The sequence below is a fragment of the Callospermophilus lateralis genome, chromosome 1 (genome assembly GCF_048772815.1).
Source record: "Callospermophilus lateralis isolate mCalLat2 chromosome 1, mCalLat2.hap1, whole genome shotgun sequence".
Lineage (NCBI taxonomy): Eukaryota > Metazoa > Chordata > Mammalia > Rodentia > Sciuridae > Callospermophilus > Callospermophilus lateralis.
The window spans coordinates 80,448,164-80,465,909 of NC_135305.1; the positions used below are offsets into that span (position 1 = coordinate 80,448,164).

General features: G+C 38.8%; 1 protein-coding gene across 3 annotated transcripts in view; it reads right to left on the minus strand.

Annotated features, from left to right (window-relative positions):
• Igf2bp3 (insulin like growth factor 2 mRNA binding protein 3) overlaps nucleotides 1–17,746 on the minus strand; it is a 136,038-nt gene that overhangs the window by 51,152 nt on the left and 67,140 nt on the right. The window lies entirely within an intron of this gene.

The window sequence follows — 17,746 nt, forward strand, 5'->3', positions numbered from 1 at the left end:
CTTGACCCACTAATTTCATTCCTATTTAATTATCACTAATGAAATCCTCAAGAATGAGGGTGAGCCAGGCCGGTGGCACATGTCGGTAATCCCAGCGACTCAGGAGGCTGAGGCAGGAGGATCACAAGTTCAAAGCCAGCCTCGCAATGGCAAAGCACTAAGCAACTCAGTGAAATCCTGTTTCTAAATAAAATACAAAAAAGGGCTGAGGATGTGCAACAGTGGTCAGGTGTCCCCGGGTTTAATCTCAGGTACTGCTCCCCCCAAAAAAGAATGTAGATGAAAACTCATGCAGATATGTTCATGGCTATGTTAACCATTGGACTGATAAATGGAAAATTATACAGCCAACAATGAGAAATGGTTAAAAAAATTACCATTAAATAAGTACACATAAAACAGAACAAACAACCATTATAAACACTTATGGAGCCCAGTGACATAAAAACTGTTTAAAATAAAATGTGAGACCTTTATATTTCAAAGAATGTTAACAAGAAAATGAAAAGACAACTCACTGGATGGAAGTATTCGTAAACCATATATTTATATTACACATAAAAGGGATTTTCATCTTATGTGAAACAATTCTCGTCATCATAGTCACAGATGACATACGACTTCATACCCACTAGGACAGTGATCATCAAAAAGCCAGAGATTAGCAAGTGGTTGGCAAAGGCTATGGTGAAACTGGGACCCTCAAGATATAGCTGGGAAGAAATTAAAATGATGACATTTGGAAAAGAGTGTGGCAGTTCCTCCAAAAATTACTTATGACCCAGCAATTCCACTCCTAGGTCTACAGCCAGGTGAACTGAAAAATCTAGGTACACAAGCGCACAATCTTCATGGCAGCATCATTCATAACAGGAAAAAGGAGGGAAACAACAATTAACTGAAAAGTAGATAAATGTTATGTGCTACATGCATGCAATAGAATATTTTCCAGCCATGAAAAGGAATAAAGTACATGCTAAAATATGGCTGCATCTTCAAAGAAGATGTAAAAAGATGTTGAAAGAAGACAGGCACAAAAGCCCACATATTGTATGATTCCACTTATATTAAATGTCCAGAAAAAGCAAATCTATAGATAGAAAGTAGGTTAGTGTTCCTAGGGTCTGGGAAGAAACTAGATAAGAAGAAGGGCAACTGACTGGGGTCACTGGGGGTAATAAAAATGTTCTGGAATTAGCTGTGAGGGTCCTAATCTTGTGAATACACTTAAAACCACTGAAATGCATGCCTCAGAAGAGTGAATTGCATGGTATAACAATTGTAGCTTAATTTTCATAAGCAAAAAAAAAAAAAAAGCTTAAAATTTGACAGGTATACAACTATATATACAACATGACCTGAGAATGTTGTGGGGGAAAATGCTTATAATAACATTACCACTGGGGGAAAAACTCTTTCTCTCTTATCACTTTCCCAATGAACATATAATTTTCCAGTGAGGAAAAATAAATAAAACCAAACCACTAACCTTGATTAGACAAATTGTTTCCAAAAATAAGGAATGCCAAAAGAAAAAAGGAAATGCCTAGAAAACAGAAATTTCCTCTCTCCTTTTTGGAGAGGTGGGTGTACAGTGGGAGGGGGCGGGGATCGAATTCACAGGCACTTAACCACTGAGCCACATCCCAGCCCTTTTTTGTATTTTATTTAGAGACAGGGTCTCATTGAGTTATTTAGGGCCTTGCTAAATTGCTGAGGCTGTCTTTGAACTTGTGATCCTCCTGCCTCAGCCTCCCTAGCCACTGGATTACAGGTGTGAGTCACCCCCTCTTCTCTCCTTTTTGTTTGTTTTGGTACTGGGGATTGAACCCAGGGGCACTCAACCACTGAGCCACATCCCCAGCCCTGTTTGGTGGTGCACCACTGCATCCCACCATTTGTTTTTAACTGGGAATTGAATCCAGGGATGCTTTACCACCAAGTTACACCCCCAGTTTTTGTTTGTTTGTTTTTTTTATTCTTATTTTGAGACTGGGTCTTGCTAAATTGATGAGGCCCTCCTCAAATTTGTGATCCTCCTGCTCGAGTTGCTAGGATTCCCAGTCTGTCTTCTCTCCCAATCGTAAGGCTCTCCCTGGAGAGACAACTGAACCACAGGCAGGGTCAAATGTGTGAATTATTTGGGGCTTGGGCAGAGGAAGGAAAGATGCTCACCACATTCACATACTGCATCATTTGCTAAGCAACCACCAAGACAAGGTCTGAGTGCCGGAGGAGAGTAGACAAAGGACCAAAAAGTCAGTGGAGTTCCTCTGGTGGCCGTTATGATCGCCATCTATTTCCTAAGAAGTTCCGTGACTTTGGAACAGAGGAGGGATGAGTCATCACACATTACCAAGCTAATGTCAAAAGGAGTTCATACTAACGTTCTTGGAATTTTCTTCTTCTGAAATTAGTTGGTGGAACGACGAGGTTCTACGGGGCAAAACAGGGTTTCCCACACTCCCCACCATTGCCCTCAGTCTCCACAGTATGTATTCAAGAGATGAAAGTCTTACTTAGCACTCAGTCACGCTATATTTGTTGCACTTAAAAACTGCTTAATTAAGCCCATGACGACCGTTTTTGGTCCAAAATTCTATTGAGCAGCTTTTCACCCAGATCTTACCCCTCAGATTGTAACACGATCCTGCTTCATGCTGTTTAGAAAAGATCTGAGTACCGATCTGGCTGACACTAATGAATTGGGACTGGAAGCAGGCAGGCTTGAGTAGTTTTAAGGTTTTAATAAGTCACAGCGATCCATCAATAGCCAAGGAGGAGTTACAGTTAGAAGTCAATTTAATTAGCTGCAAACTTTTTAGGAAATCGTGCTACAATGGCAAGCTGACTTCGCAGAGGTTCTACTTACTAACCAAATTCACAAAGAGTGTGTTGTTGTTGCTGTTGTTGTTTTTTAAAGCAGAACAAAATTAATAAAAATTGATTTTTATTCTTCAAACTACTTCTCCCCAAGCCCCTGCTTCCATCCCCAACAGTGGAGATTGCTAGAGTTCCGTCTACAACTCACTACTCCTAGTACATACGATTTGGATCCTGTATGCTCTTGTGACTTCTATTTGATCACTTTCATTATATACAACCGCATAAGTTTCTAGCCACATATCAACTCCATGCATCTTTTATTGCTCACAAGTGAGTCCAGTTCTTACACAGATACATGTGAGAGGCCAACCCAGGCCAACCCAGGGTCAGATGTCTTGCCATAGGGAGTGGGGACACAGGGATCTGACTATCTGCTTCTAGATGGGTTGGGAGATTCAGAACCTGGTAATTTCCTCCAATATAGAAAAGCTGTTTCAAAATTAATGTTCATCACTGAATACAATGAGCACCTACTACATTATGTGAGTTGAGTTTAAAACCTTTTAGACTCTAATGGCTCTAACGGGGGAAAATTAATGGAAATTAATAAGGTTCAAGCCTACTGTCAATGTTACTATACAACCTCATGCACTCCCCACCGATTTTCTTCTGGCTGGATCTTTAAGAACACATTTTGGGTCTTATACCACTGTTAACCCAGTCTGGGTTAACAGTTGGTACAGGGTTGAATATTCATATCCACCAGTACCTGAGGGTATAATTCTAGTCCAATGACTGGTATCTTTTTTAAGAGAAAAATTTGGTCAGAAACACACCAAAAAAAACCCACAAAGTGACCATGCTAAGAATGGAGTTGTGTAGCTATTGGCCAGGCAGGGACTATCAAAGACTGCTGACAACCAGCCAAGAGACAGGTTGACTATGTTTTGATTTCAGGCTTCTAGTCCCCAAAACTGTGAATGAATGAACTTCTGTTGTTTTAAGCCTCCCCATTTGTGGGGATCTGTTACAGCAGCCCAGGGAATTCATATACCTCTCACTGTCCACAGTAAGTACCTTAAACCTAACCCAGAGTGGTTCATATTAGTATAAGTGAACAAGCCATCATTAACTTGCCCGTGTCTAAATGAGACTGTACTTCACTGTTGTGTGTAGAACAGGCCATAATAGCTCAGTTAAAGACTCTGGGAATCCAACATGACAATGGAGAATCTCACCACATCCAGCATCCTCTACACCCATACACAGTAACTAGCCACCAACAATCCCCCCACCCCCTAGAGTAAAAATGGCTGTATTCAAAGCATGAAGTGGACCACTGTTACATTTCCCCACCGTCAATTTCTATATTCCAATTCTATGGGGAAAAAGGTGCACTGCCATCTCCAAGCTGCTTCCTACTGAGAGAGGGCTATGTTGGGGAAGTGTTCTCCATAGGTTGAGCATGAACAGTTAAGGGTACTGAGCATCAGGGTTCCATGGCCACCACACAATCTTGATCATTCACACACACATTATCCCACTTAATCATCCAAATAATCTTCCAAAGTAGATATTAACCCTGTTTTCAAGATGCAAAAACTGAGCTTCAAAGAGAAAAGGCCTCTTGCCCAGTCAGGAAGCAAAGACAGATAGGATTCTGGATTTGGACCCACCCTATGAACTCTAAAGCCAGTGCTCATTAGGGGTGACACACTATGCATTTCTCAGAAAGTTGCCATTTCATATAGAAAATGATTCTTCAAAATCTCTTCACATCAACAAGAAGCACAAAAAGTTGATTAGTGTTGAGGCTGGTTGAAGGGTACATGAGGTGATTCATTACAATCATATATAAGCAGAAATTTTTTAAAAAGTCTTGATACTCAATAAAGGCTAATTTTTGAAACCTACTACAAAAGTCAAACAAACTAACAATGATCCTCGGGCAAAGGTAAAATACTGTACTGTTCATTAAACCTCACTGTGGAGCTGGGGCGTATCTTAGGTTACAATGTTTGCGTAGCATGTGTAAGAACCCCGAGTTCAATCCCCAGTATCACAAAAACAAAACCACAACTTCACTATATAATGCATACAAAACAGGTCATTATCTCTGAAAGCCACAAAAACAGATTCACAGAAGAGCTACTTCCCCATTTTCAAAGAACCATATAGACTTTTAGAGTAAAATGAAATTTAATCTCAGATTTATTTTTCTCAAGATGAAGTTTTCCCTTTTTATGTAGTATTGACTATACTACATAAGAAAAATTTTGCCTCGTTTATATTTTCCAGACAGAAACAGTAAAATTTCTAAAAAAATAAAATGAAAACCAAATACAAAATGGAAAAGTTCAAGCACAGAATTTCAATCACAATCAAAAATTCTGTTAAATATAAATTCACCAGCAGTATGCCCTCAGCCACCTCCATAATTCAACTCACACAGGCACTTTTCAAACAACTGCTCTCTCTTCTGTGATTAAACAACAGTGGCTCTGCCCATTAATGATAATTTGAATAGCAAGATCAAAACTCTAGAACCCCATAACAAACCCACTAATCTTCCACATGATAAAAATACTTAAGTATTTTTAAGTATTTGTGGCACTGCAAATTGGTGCAACTGCTATGGAAAACAGTATGGAGATTCCTCAGAAAATTTGGAGTGGAACCACCATTTGACCCAGCTATCACACTCCTCGGTTTACACCCAAAGGACTTAAAATCAGCATATTACAGTGACACAGCCACATCAATGTTTATAGCAGCACAATTCACAATAGCTAAAGTGTGCAACCAGCCTAGATGCCCTTCAACAGATGAATGGATGAAGAAAATGTGGTATACATACACAACGGAATATTACTCACAGCCTTAAAGAAGAATGAAATTATGGCATTTTTAGGTAAATGGATGGAACTAGAGAATATGATGCCAAATGAAATAAGCCAAACCAAAAAACCAAAGGCCAAATGTTTTCTCTGATAGGGGGATGCTGATCCATAATGCAGGGAGGTGGGTAGGGAAGAATGAAGGAACTTTGGTTATGCAGAGGTGAGTGAGGGGCAATGAGAATGGGAAGGACAGTAGAATGAGCAGACATTATTACCCTTCATACATTTATGATTACACCACTGGTGTGACTGAGCACCACGTACAGCCAGAGGAAAGAGAAGTTGTGCTCCATGTGTGTACAATGTGTCAAAATGCATTCTGTCATGTATAACTAATTAGAACAAATTTAAAAATTAAAAGAAAAAACATGAACACTTTGATGAACAAGGCTTTAATACCAACTATTCACATACATACAACGAATACTGATGCAAATACAGAGCAAAAATTAGGAATTTTCACTTTAGATGCAGACTAACAAGCAAATCATGTATCTGATAAGGGACTTGTGTCTAGAATACATGAAGAACTCTTATGATTCAAAAATAAAGACAACCGCAGTAAAAGGTCGGGGAGGATCTGAATAGGTATTTTTGCAAAGAAGACATGAAAATGGTCAGGTAAGCACATGAAAAGTCACCTGTCAAAAAAAATAAAAAAAATAAAAAAAAATAAAAAAATAAAAATAAAAAAAAATAAAAAAAGAAAAGTCACCTGTCATCAAGCACATGAAGACACCTCACTTAGTTACCAGGAAAATGCAAACCAAAGCTACAGTTAGAAATTATTATATACCTTTTAAGATGCTACAATCAAAATGCCAAATAACAAATATTGGCAAAGGGCATGGAGATATATGAACCCTCATATAATGCAAGTTAAGAGTGTAAAATGGTGTGCTTAGAAATAGTCTACAGGGCCTCAAAACATTTAACAAATTACTATATGGTTATAGCAATTCTACTCCTAGGTATATATCTAAGAGAAATTTTAAAAAATAGTATGTATACACACATACACACACACACACAAAAAAAAAAAAAAAAAAAAACACTTGCACATGAATGTTTATAGGAGCTTTGTAATAGCCTAAAACTGGAAACAACCCAAATGTAATACATAGACAAGCAAAACGTGCTATAACCACATAATTCAGCATTATTCAGCCACAGAAAGGAATAAAGTACATGTTATGATGGGAAAGAATTTTTCAAACATTTTGCTAAGAGAAAGAAGCCAGACATGAAGACACATTATCTGATTACATTTATATGAAATACACAGAATAGGTAAATTTGTAGAGACTGGAAGATGGGGAGGCAGGTGTCAGGATAGTGATAGCTAAAGGCTCAGTGTTACTTTGAAGTGACAAAAATAAAAATATTCTAAAATTATGGTGATATGTATCTATGGATACATTCTAAAAACCATTGAATTTTATGTTTAAAATGGGTGGGCTCTATGGTTTGTGGATTATGTCTCAAAGCAGTTAAAAACATTACATTTTTCTTGGGCTGGTGCTGTAGCTTAGTGGCAGAGCACTTGCCCAGCATATGTGAGGCACTGGGTTCGATCCTCAGCATAACATAAAAAAATAAATAAATAAATAAAATAAAGGCATGCTATCCATCTACTACTATATTACAATTTTAAATATATATATATATATATATATATATATATTACATTTTCTAACTATGCAGATTAAAGAATGGTTGAGTAGACATTTGCAAAGTACTTGGTAGATGCCACCAACCAGGATTGAGTGTGTATCACCCAACACATAACCAAAACATAAAACATATTCAGAAAGTTCTTCACTAAGGCTAGGGGATTAGCTCAGGGGTAGAGCACTTGCCTACCATGTATGAGGTCCTGGGTTGAATCCCCAGAACAGCAAAGAAGAGAAAAGAAAGGAAGCCAAAGCCACCAGTACACAGGTAAAATGACCCAAGAGCCAACCTGAAAGAGCTCCCACTGAATAAAAATGGGAAAATGTAACCATCAATAGAGTTAACAGAAATAGAACCACATACAATGTTAGTATTATAAACTCAACTGTTTACAGAAAATATATCATTTACCACAAGAGAACTGAAACTAGTAAATAAATAGCATAAGTACAATCAAACATTAATCTGATTTTTCTTATAAGAAATGAATCTCACAGAAACCAAGTAGCATACCTGGAAAAGTTTCTCTTTCTACAAGTGTCTCAATTAACACGTCAGCATAATTGGAAAATGACCTCTTTGCCTTCCTTTTATGAAATAACAAATCTCTCATAAATCTATGGATGCTAACACTACACAAGGAGAAAACCAGATATGTGATCCTTGACAGAAGTCTATGCTACTGTCTATAAAGTGTTCTTGCTTACAAAGAGTGGAGGGAATGAAAATGAACCAGCCTTTCCTGGTTCTCAGCCTTGGCAGTACAGCACAATCTCCTGGAAAGCTCAGTCTTGACTCTAGAAGTTGACTTACCAGGCAGTGGGTGCATAGCCTGACCATTAGAAATTGTGAAACTCCAAGTGATTGTAGCATGCCATCAAGGTTGAGATCACTGCTTTGCATATTCCTACCAATTCTCAGGGAAATGGAAGCCTAAGGAATGTGTACTGCACTACAGAAATAAAATCAATTGATAGAAATGTGGCAGGACAAAAAAATTCCTAATCAGTTTCTTCAAGAAAGGGCAAAGAAAGCTGGGTGCAGTGGCGATTGCCTGTAATCACAGTGGCTTGAGAGGCTGAGGCAGGAGGATAGTGAGTTTCAAAGGCAGCCTCAGCAACAGAGAGGCGCTAAGAAACTCATCTCTAAATAAAATACAAAATAGGGCTGAGAATGTGGCTTAGCAGTCAAGTGGCCCTGAGTTCAATATCTGGTACCATCCTCCCCACCCCCCCCCCCAAAAAAAAGTATGAAGCAGTAGACTGGAAGCAAATATTTAGAAACATGTCTGACAAAAATTTGTCTCAAAATATACAAAGAAATCTCTAAACTCTATGATAGAAAACCAATTTTAAAATGTTCTAAAAATTTTAACAGATTTCATCAAAAAATATGAATAGCAAATACACAGAGGAAAAAATGTTCAACACTGTTATTAATTAGGCAAATGCAAATTAATGAAATCAATTTGCCCTCCAGGATGGCCAAACAGACAGTAGTAACAAGTGTTGGCAAGGATGTGCAGAAACTTTAACACCCATCATTCCAAGTAACATTGTAAAATGATGCAACCACTTTGGAAAACTGTCTGGCAGTTCCTCAAAATATTACACAGGGTTATCACGTGGTTCAGCAATTCTGGAAACTGAAAACATTTCCACACAAAAACTTGTACACAAGAGTTCATAGCAGCATTATTCACAATAACCAAAACATGAAAACACAACTGCCTACCACCTGTGGCACCTGATAAGCAAATGTGGTGTGTCCACACTTCAGTGAGAAATTTAGCAATCCAGAGGAACGAAGTATCATATGAAGTCATGTTTAGCTTAATCTAGGTGCAGATAATTACATATAGATAATTACATGTGCGCACGCACATAGGTTAGTGTATAAACATGGATCTTCTCCATGAGCTGAGAGTAACTAGAAGCAATGATACCCCAGTAGCAATGCTCACACACCGCCTGCCCTGACCTTGCATCCCAATACCACTCTCCAATAAAAGGAGCCAGGTTCCTTAGAGAAAAGGCTGATTAGGGAATAATCCTGGAACACCTCATAGTGCCCAAGTATGGAAATATTCAAAAGAAAAACCAACTGCCACAAGGCACCAAAGAGACACAAGAGCCAACAGAATTCCCAAAAGTCAAGCTTGGACCAATTTGAACAGCCAAGTAAAGTAGTATTAGATTACAACCAAAGGTACAAAACAAGTATTTTCAAGTCTGAATGATTGGATAAATCAAACTAACGTGGGAAGAATTTCAAATGATTCATGTAGGTATTCTGCTCAAGAAGGTGGAGAGCAACTCCCACTCAAGCTCAAGTATGGGCTGTGCACAGTGACTTACTTCCGAAGAGCCTAGCACGGAGGATGCAGGAGGAGTAGCTTTACAGTGGAACAATCCAGGAGATCAAGATGAATAGGAAGTGGTAAGTCATGTTGACAGCAATGTACCCTTGACATGATAATATTAAATTTTCATTATATCTGAGGTCTTCCTCCCACAAAACTCATCAACCCAGTTTAATCACAAGAAAGACTTCAGCCAAATCCCAACTAAGGGGCAAAACGTAATTCTACAAAAATATCTGACTACTTCTCCTAAAAAATTGTTAAGATCATTAAAAACAAAAGAGAGTCAAGAAATTGCCACTGATAAGAGGAGCCAAAGGAGAAACAATGACAACTAAATGTGACATGGTATACTGGATAGGATTCTGGAACAAAGGATATTAGGTAGGTACTAAGGAAACCTGAATAAAGGACAGCTGTAGCGTATCATAAACAATATACAACAAATGTTGGTTCATTAATTGTAATAAATACAGCAAACTAAAATATGAAATTAATAACACAAGAAACTGGGTCAGGAGTATATCCCCTACTATCTGAAAACAGGATTGTTTTTTTTAATATATATAGATAATTACTCTAAACCAAAAAGTTTAGAGTAATTATCTGTATATTTAAAAAAATGAATGAAGCACTGATTTATACGGCAACATGCATGAACTTTGAAAATTAACCAAGTGAAAGATTCCAGCCATAAAAGCCTGCATGTCAGATGATTCCATTACAGCACATGGAACGTCCAGAGCAGGTAAAACCACAGAGACAGAAAGTAGGTTAGCACCTGCCAGGGGCCAGAAAGAGGAGGAAGTGAGAAGTGAGTATAGGTTTAGGGTTCTCTTAGGGTGATGAAAATGTTCTAAAAATTAGTGGTGATGTTCCATAACTTAGTGAGCATTTGAAAAACTACTGAATTGTGTATTTTTACAGTGATTTTTGAGTATCTCAATAAAGCCGTTATCAACAGTTGTTAAGATACTACAGTTTGGGGTTAAGGTTGTAACTCAGTGGTCGACAGCTTGCCTAGCACTGGTGAGGAACTAAGTTCAATCCTTAGCACATTAAATAAATAAATAAATAAATAAATGTATTTTTAAGCTTACAGTCTTATTAGAAAGGCTAAGATTAAAATGCGAAGTATTGGCAACAACTGAATCTGCTGATGGAAACACAAAATGGTACAACTACTTTTCCAGGACAACTTGGAATTTTCTTGAACATTAAATATGCATCTTTCTTGTGACTTAGTTATAAGAAAGATGTTGACCAAAGGAAGTACTGGGAGGGAAAACTTTTCCCCTTGCTCACTTTGCACAATGGTTGGCATTTACAAATGTAACTGGCCACAGAGAGATATGCAGGAGAAAAACTAAAATGTTTTCGCAAGTATATAGAAGTGTATAGCAAGGCAGCCCCCTAAACTGGTAAACATGGGGTTTGATTCACCTAATTTAGGGAGAGAAGGTGGGGAAAGAGGGAGGAACAAGTAGGCTTCTAGGAACAAAGGGACATAAAGAGTTTGCAATGTTTGTTTATGTTTAGTCTTTTTCCCCCCCAAGACCAAAGATAAAATTCTTAGGAAAGGAACTTACCAGCTTCACTCCCAGCAGTTTCTGCCTTTGGTCAGATGAGGAAACCTCCAAATAGGCTTCTTTCTTTATCTGCTGAATCTCAAATTCTTTAAAATAATCTTCTGGGCACAAAGGTACACACCAGCAGTCTCAGCTCAATAGGCTGAGAAAGGAGGATCGCAAGTTGGAAAATAGCCTGAGTAACTTAGACTATTTCAAGATAAAAATATAAACGAAGTCATGCACAGGGCGCAGTGGAGCACAGCAGTAATCCCAGTGGCTTGGGAGGCTGAGGCAGGAAGATCACGAGTTCAAAGCCTGTCTCAGCAACTCAGGGAGACCCTGACTTTAAATAAAATATTAAAAAGGGCTGGGGATGAGGCTCAGTGGTTAAACACCCCTGGGTTCAGTCCCTGGTATTAAAAAAAAAAAAAAAAGGAAGACAGCCATGGTGGCACACACCTTTATTCTGACAACTCAGGAGATTAAGGAAAGAGGATTGCAAGTTCGGGGCCAGTCTCAGGAATTTATCAAGATCCTGAATCCAAAAGGGGGTGGTGATGGAGAGAAGGACCCTGAGGAATATAGCTCAGTGGTAAAGCATCCCAGGTTTAAATCCCCAGGATCAAAAAATAATAAAAATTAAAGGGGTTGGGAGTGTGGCTCCATAATAAAATACTTGTCTAGCATGTGTGAGGCCCTGGGTTCAATGCCAGTAGGGTAAAACAGAAAAGGTATATAATAAAAAGAGGGTAGATTCACCAACAGGATGTAACTCTAAATATTTATGCACCAAACACTGGAGTACCCAATTATACAAAATATTAATTGATCAACAGGGAGGAATACATTCCAATGTAATAATAGAATGGAAACCCACTTTCAGAAATGGACAGATGGTTCAAAAGGAAAACTGACAAAGAAACAGTTAATTACTCTCTGAACCAAATGGGCCTAGTAGACATTTAGAGCTTTTCATCCAATCACTTCAGAAAAAACATTATTCTCATCAGCACATGGAACGTTCTCCAGGAAAGACCATGTTAGGGCACAAAACAAACCAACAAAAACATGCTTCTGAACAACCATTGGAGGAATGAAGAAATTGAGAAGGAAACTTAAAATTTTCTTCAAACAAATGAAAACAAACACAACACACCAAAATCTCCAGGCTACAGTAAAAGCAGTACCAAAAGGCCTATATCATAAAAGAAGAAAGATTTTCAAAAACCCTCAAACCAACCATGTGTGTTGGTGCATACCTATAATCCCAGCTACTCAGGAGGACTGAGGCAGGAGGATCACAAGTTCAAGGACAGCCTGGACAACTTAGTGAGACTGTCTCAAAAATTTAAAAAGAGTGGTGGGGGGGTAGATAGGTTAAGACAATAGAATGAAGCAGATATGACTTTCCTATGTTCACATATGAATACACAACAAGTACAACTTCACATCATGGACAATGAGAATGGGAAGTTATGCTCCATGTAATGTATGCATCAAAATACACTGTATTGTCATGTATACTTAAAAAGAACAAAAGGGGGAGCTGTGGATGTAGCTCAGTGTTGTAGACCTTGCCTGGCATGCACAAGGTCCTAGGAACAACCGTCCTCCTCCCCCATCCCTATGTGAACAATCTAATCTTCCTGGAAGCCCATGCTGATCTTTTTAATTTCTTTAGAATTCAGCCCAATAAAACACAAAACTGGGACTTTATCATAATAGCCAATGAACTGCAGGTGCCTTCCTCAGAAACAACTATCACCAAAAGAAATGTTTCATTCAAAAGATTTCAAACTTTCAAATCAAAGTCACTAAAAAGCACTGACCGTCACCCATAGACAAACCAGTTCATAACCTGGTTGAAAACAGAACAAGAAAACCAACATGATTTTTGTCTTTTGATGTGAACATTCATTACACACCACTTTATTTCTCACTCTTCAACACATTTAGGTTTGGAGACAAACAATTCTAAGCATGTGAAATAACTAAAACCTGAATACCCCAGTAAATCTCCATTAATACATACCCAGTAATACCGTGAACTCAGATTAAAATGTACAAAACTTATTTGCTTCCCCTCAACAGCACAGCTTCCCTACAAAAATACAAAATCAAGATAGAGACTCAGCAACTGTGCCTCCAGAGGGACACCAGTTGTGAAGGCCAGGGAGTAGAACACAGGAGGGACAGGTGTGTGATCTGGATTGTTTGATAAACAATGCAATGCCTGTGGACTCTCTCCACATATTGGGAGGGTTTCTGTATATGAAAGAAATAACAGACATTCTCAGGGGACTGAACTAAAGAGAAATTCATAGAAAGTGAAACAAACACTTAAAAGGAGGCCAACGATGTTCAATTCAGATTCAAACAACTGGTTGTATTATGTGGAGCACTGAGAAGGATTCTGAGGCTTCATCCAGGCTCAGTGGGAGAAGCTCTCCTCCTGTGGGAGAAAAGAGCAGGGCATAAAAAGTACCTCCAATTCCCAAGCAGTGACCCCGCTCCATGGAATAGATCCTTGAGAGGCCACAAAGTTATTATGAGAGGTACATAAATCCATTCATGCTTTCAAGGTTTTATGCTAGACTGAATAAATAATATATCCTATACATATATATGTCATAATTGTTTTCAGATGTGAATATAGATTGTTTGAGTTTTTTAAAAAATGGATAAGAGCTATCGATTTATAAAGGTAGAGAAGCATCTAATTCATACACCAAGGTCTTTTAGCTATGGAAAATCTGCACAACTAAAAAAAAATAATAACTACTCCTAAAAGGATGAAGCAACCACCACAAGATTTTTTTTTAAATATCCATGACAGAAAAATAAAGCCAGAGAAATTAAGAGTTGAAAATGAATAAAATGTCAGTGGTAAAATCAAGGCTCAGAAAATATACAGCAAGGTAGAGGTGACCCTTACACCAAACCAAACCTGGAAAGTAAGTAACACAGGCTCTACCATGCACTACAAGCTCTGTCTCTAGTTGCAAAGGGGAGCATATGAGCCAAGGTCTTCTTTTTAAATAAACATTAATTACACAGCAAGTCAGGATAAAATTCCTACCATACAGAAACAAAGCTGTGACTGATGGAAGACTTGCCCATGTTTAGTTAAGCAAGAAAGAAACGAGGAAGATGAAGTCGTACCTTCTGTGGGAAAGAAATCAGATTATTTGAAATCAGAAATATTTGTTCAGCTGGGCAACTTCACATGGTCCACAATCCTGGAGTCATGGAAATGCAAAGAACACGCTCAGAGTTGATGGCATCAGATTTGCTGAGAAAGGAGAACATAGAGTAATGATGGGTGTGAGCTCAGGAGGGTTGAGCACTAATCCACCATAATGAGGCCGGCATCTGGGGGCCCAGCCGGCTCAATAGCAGCCAGAAGGATGCTTCTGACTGCTTTGCAACTCCTTTCTTCCACTAGTGAAGAAGTTGAACTTCCTCCAAAAAGAAAGTTAAATTTAAGATGAAGTATTAGAAAGCTCAACCAAAGAAGCCTGAACTACACAAAACAAAGATTTAAAAACCTACAAGATAACCTTTCCAATATACTTACTCCCTGATAGTAAAGAGCCAACACAGCTTGCACCAAGATTTCCATTTGCCTCCATCAAAAAAGAAAACAGATTATTTAAAAAAGAAATTCAGTATTTCTAGATTAATGAAACTCAATGACCTGGCACAACAAGTTTACATTCTATTTTCTTATCCTGACTCTCCCTACCATCCCCACACACAAAAATTCAGTGATCTATTAAAAAAAATAATAATAACCTATGATAGAGTTGACAGTTCAGGGAGTGAACACTGATCAGCTAGTCCACTCTGGGCATTTTTCTGGGTCTTTGAAGACCACATGAGGAAAGAGACAACTGTCCCCAAAGCTTAGGGTCAGTGAAAGAAAACAAAAATACAAAATGCTTAGTGCAGCCATAGGGCTAAGCACAGAAAAAACATGGGAGATACACCTAATCCATGTATGGCAGGAAAATGAAGGCTTTGTAGAAGAATGATCCTCAGCTGAAGGCTAAATGGTTCAGTAGAAATTAAGAAAGACAAAAGGAACAAAGTAATGCTTACTTTGAAAACACCCAAGAAGTCCGGAAATGGAGAGAGAGAGGTGGTTGAGGAATTAAAGTACTTCACATTAGAGGATCAGAATTTCCACCAAAGGAAGGAGAAATGCCCCGAATTAGTGTATTAATTCATAATATGCTATACTATGCCCAGGTGAGGCCCTGGTTTTTATAATGCTGGTTTTTACAATGACCCTGGGGGAGGGGGGAGGACAGGGACCTCACTGCTAATCCCTTTTCACAGTTGGAAAAGGGGCTCTGTACGACTAAGTTCCTTTGCCCAACACCTCACATACAGTAGGAAACTGTCCTCAAAGTCCTCATTCTCCATGCCACCATTCTGGTATTTGCTGATGGTTGGACACAGAAACATTATAGTCTCTGCCTTAATGTTTTATAAAAACATTCTCCAGGGACCGGGGTTATGACTCACTGGTAGAGTGCTAACCTAGGATGCCTGAGGTACTGGGTTTGATCCTCAAAAAATTCAAAAAACAAACAAACAAACAAACATTTTCCAGTCTTATATGGAGAACATATGCACAAGGCTGTGGGAACTCTTCATAAAAATCACAATGGTTTATTTAGTCTTGTGGGGGCTAGAGAAGCTAACTTAGATAAAATATCAAAGCTGAGTCATGCAGCAGATTTACCTGCTACACACAGTAGGCACTCAAATAATTTAACAAAGACTAATAAGGCAGAAGCAGAGACAGAGGAGTCGCAAACTTGGTGGTTGAGGGAAGCGGGGTAAAACAGCATTAGGACCATGAGAGCACTGCGCTGCCAGCTGTCAACTCCAGCCTGAGTTGAGGCACAAACCATCTCAAACTGACATCTGACTGCAGCTGCCTCTTCTCTCAGGTCTTGGGGCATCAGCTCTTAACTGGCTTTACACCAACAGTTCCTCCTCCTAACTTGTTATCTGCTCGGAATGCTATACCCTCTGCAAAATAACAAGACATATTTTGTAGAAAGATTCTGTGGGTTCTGAAGACCTTTAACTTTATAAATTTTCCTTATTAGAATCTCCACCCACCCTTAGGGTTGTGACCATACTTCTCCCCCCGACCCCCCGCCAAACTCGAGATTGAACCCAGGAACACTCTACCCTGAGTTAAGTCCCCAGTCCTTTTTATTTTTTGAAACTGGGTTTAATTGCTGAGGCTGGCCTTGAATTTGAGATCCTCTTGCTTCAGCCTCACAAGTAGATGGGACTACAGGAGGATGCCACATCACTCAGCTCTCTGCTACCATGTATTTGACATTGAAGTGCTGGCTACACTTTATTCCTGCTGTAGAATACTGAGTAATGGTACCACATACATCCATCTAATCCCTTTAACCCATGAATGTTACTCACATGACAAAAGGGGCTGTTGCAGTTGTGAAAAAGGACTTTGAGATGGGAAGATCACATGAGATTATCTGGGTGGACTTGATGTAATCACCGGGTCCTTATAAAACGGGTAGAGGGGGACTGGGATTGTGGTTCAGCGGTAGAATGCTCACCTAGCACTTGTGGGGCCCTGGGTTCGATCCTCAGCACCACATAAAAACAAATGAATGAAATAAAGGTATTGTGTCCAACTACAGCTAAAAAATAAATATAAAAAAAAAACAGGAAGAAGAGTTGTCAAAGTCAGAAAGAAGGCACTGTAACAACAGAGGCAGAGAATGGAATGGATGCTCTTTGAAGATGGAAGACAGACCACACAGGAGCCGAAGAAGACATAACCATGACAATCTTGAAAAGGCAAAGACCAACCCTGCTGGTATCCTTGAGGCCAATTTCGGACTCCTGGCTTCTAGAACTGGAGAAAAATTACTTTCTGTTCTTTTAAGCCACCAACTTTGTGGTAATTTGTTATAGCAGCCATCGGAAACTAATACGCCTAACTCTTTTGTTTTATAACAGAATGTAAGGCAAGTTTTCTATGACACCAGTCACCCTTGAATTATTTTAAAATACTTCATCCTCTCATAAAAAGTAAATGAATAGTTTAATGAAATAAGAACAGAATAACAATAATCTTAAAAGCTGGGTACATAGACAGAAAAGATAGCATACCCTATGTTTGAAAACTTTCAAAACACAGCATTAAAAAAGTCACTCACATTCCTAAGGAAGGTAGCACATTTCTACATCATCCCCCACTGAGGCCAAATGAGCCAATTTTTCTGCCAACACTGGAATAAGTGGTCATTTCTTTAGTTTAACACCAGATCAGATTATTGGCTGGTGGTTTAGGGACATGTGATATAAAGAGTACGCATCTTTAAACATGTTCTCAGTACAGCTGAGAAGCATGTGGG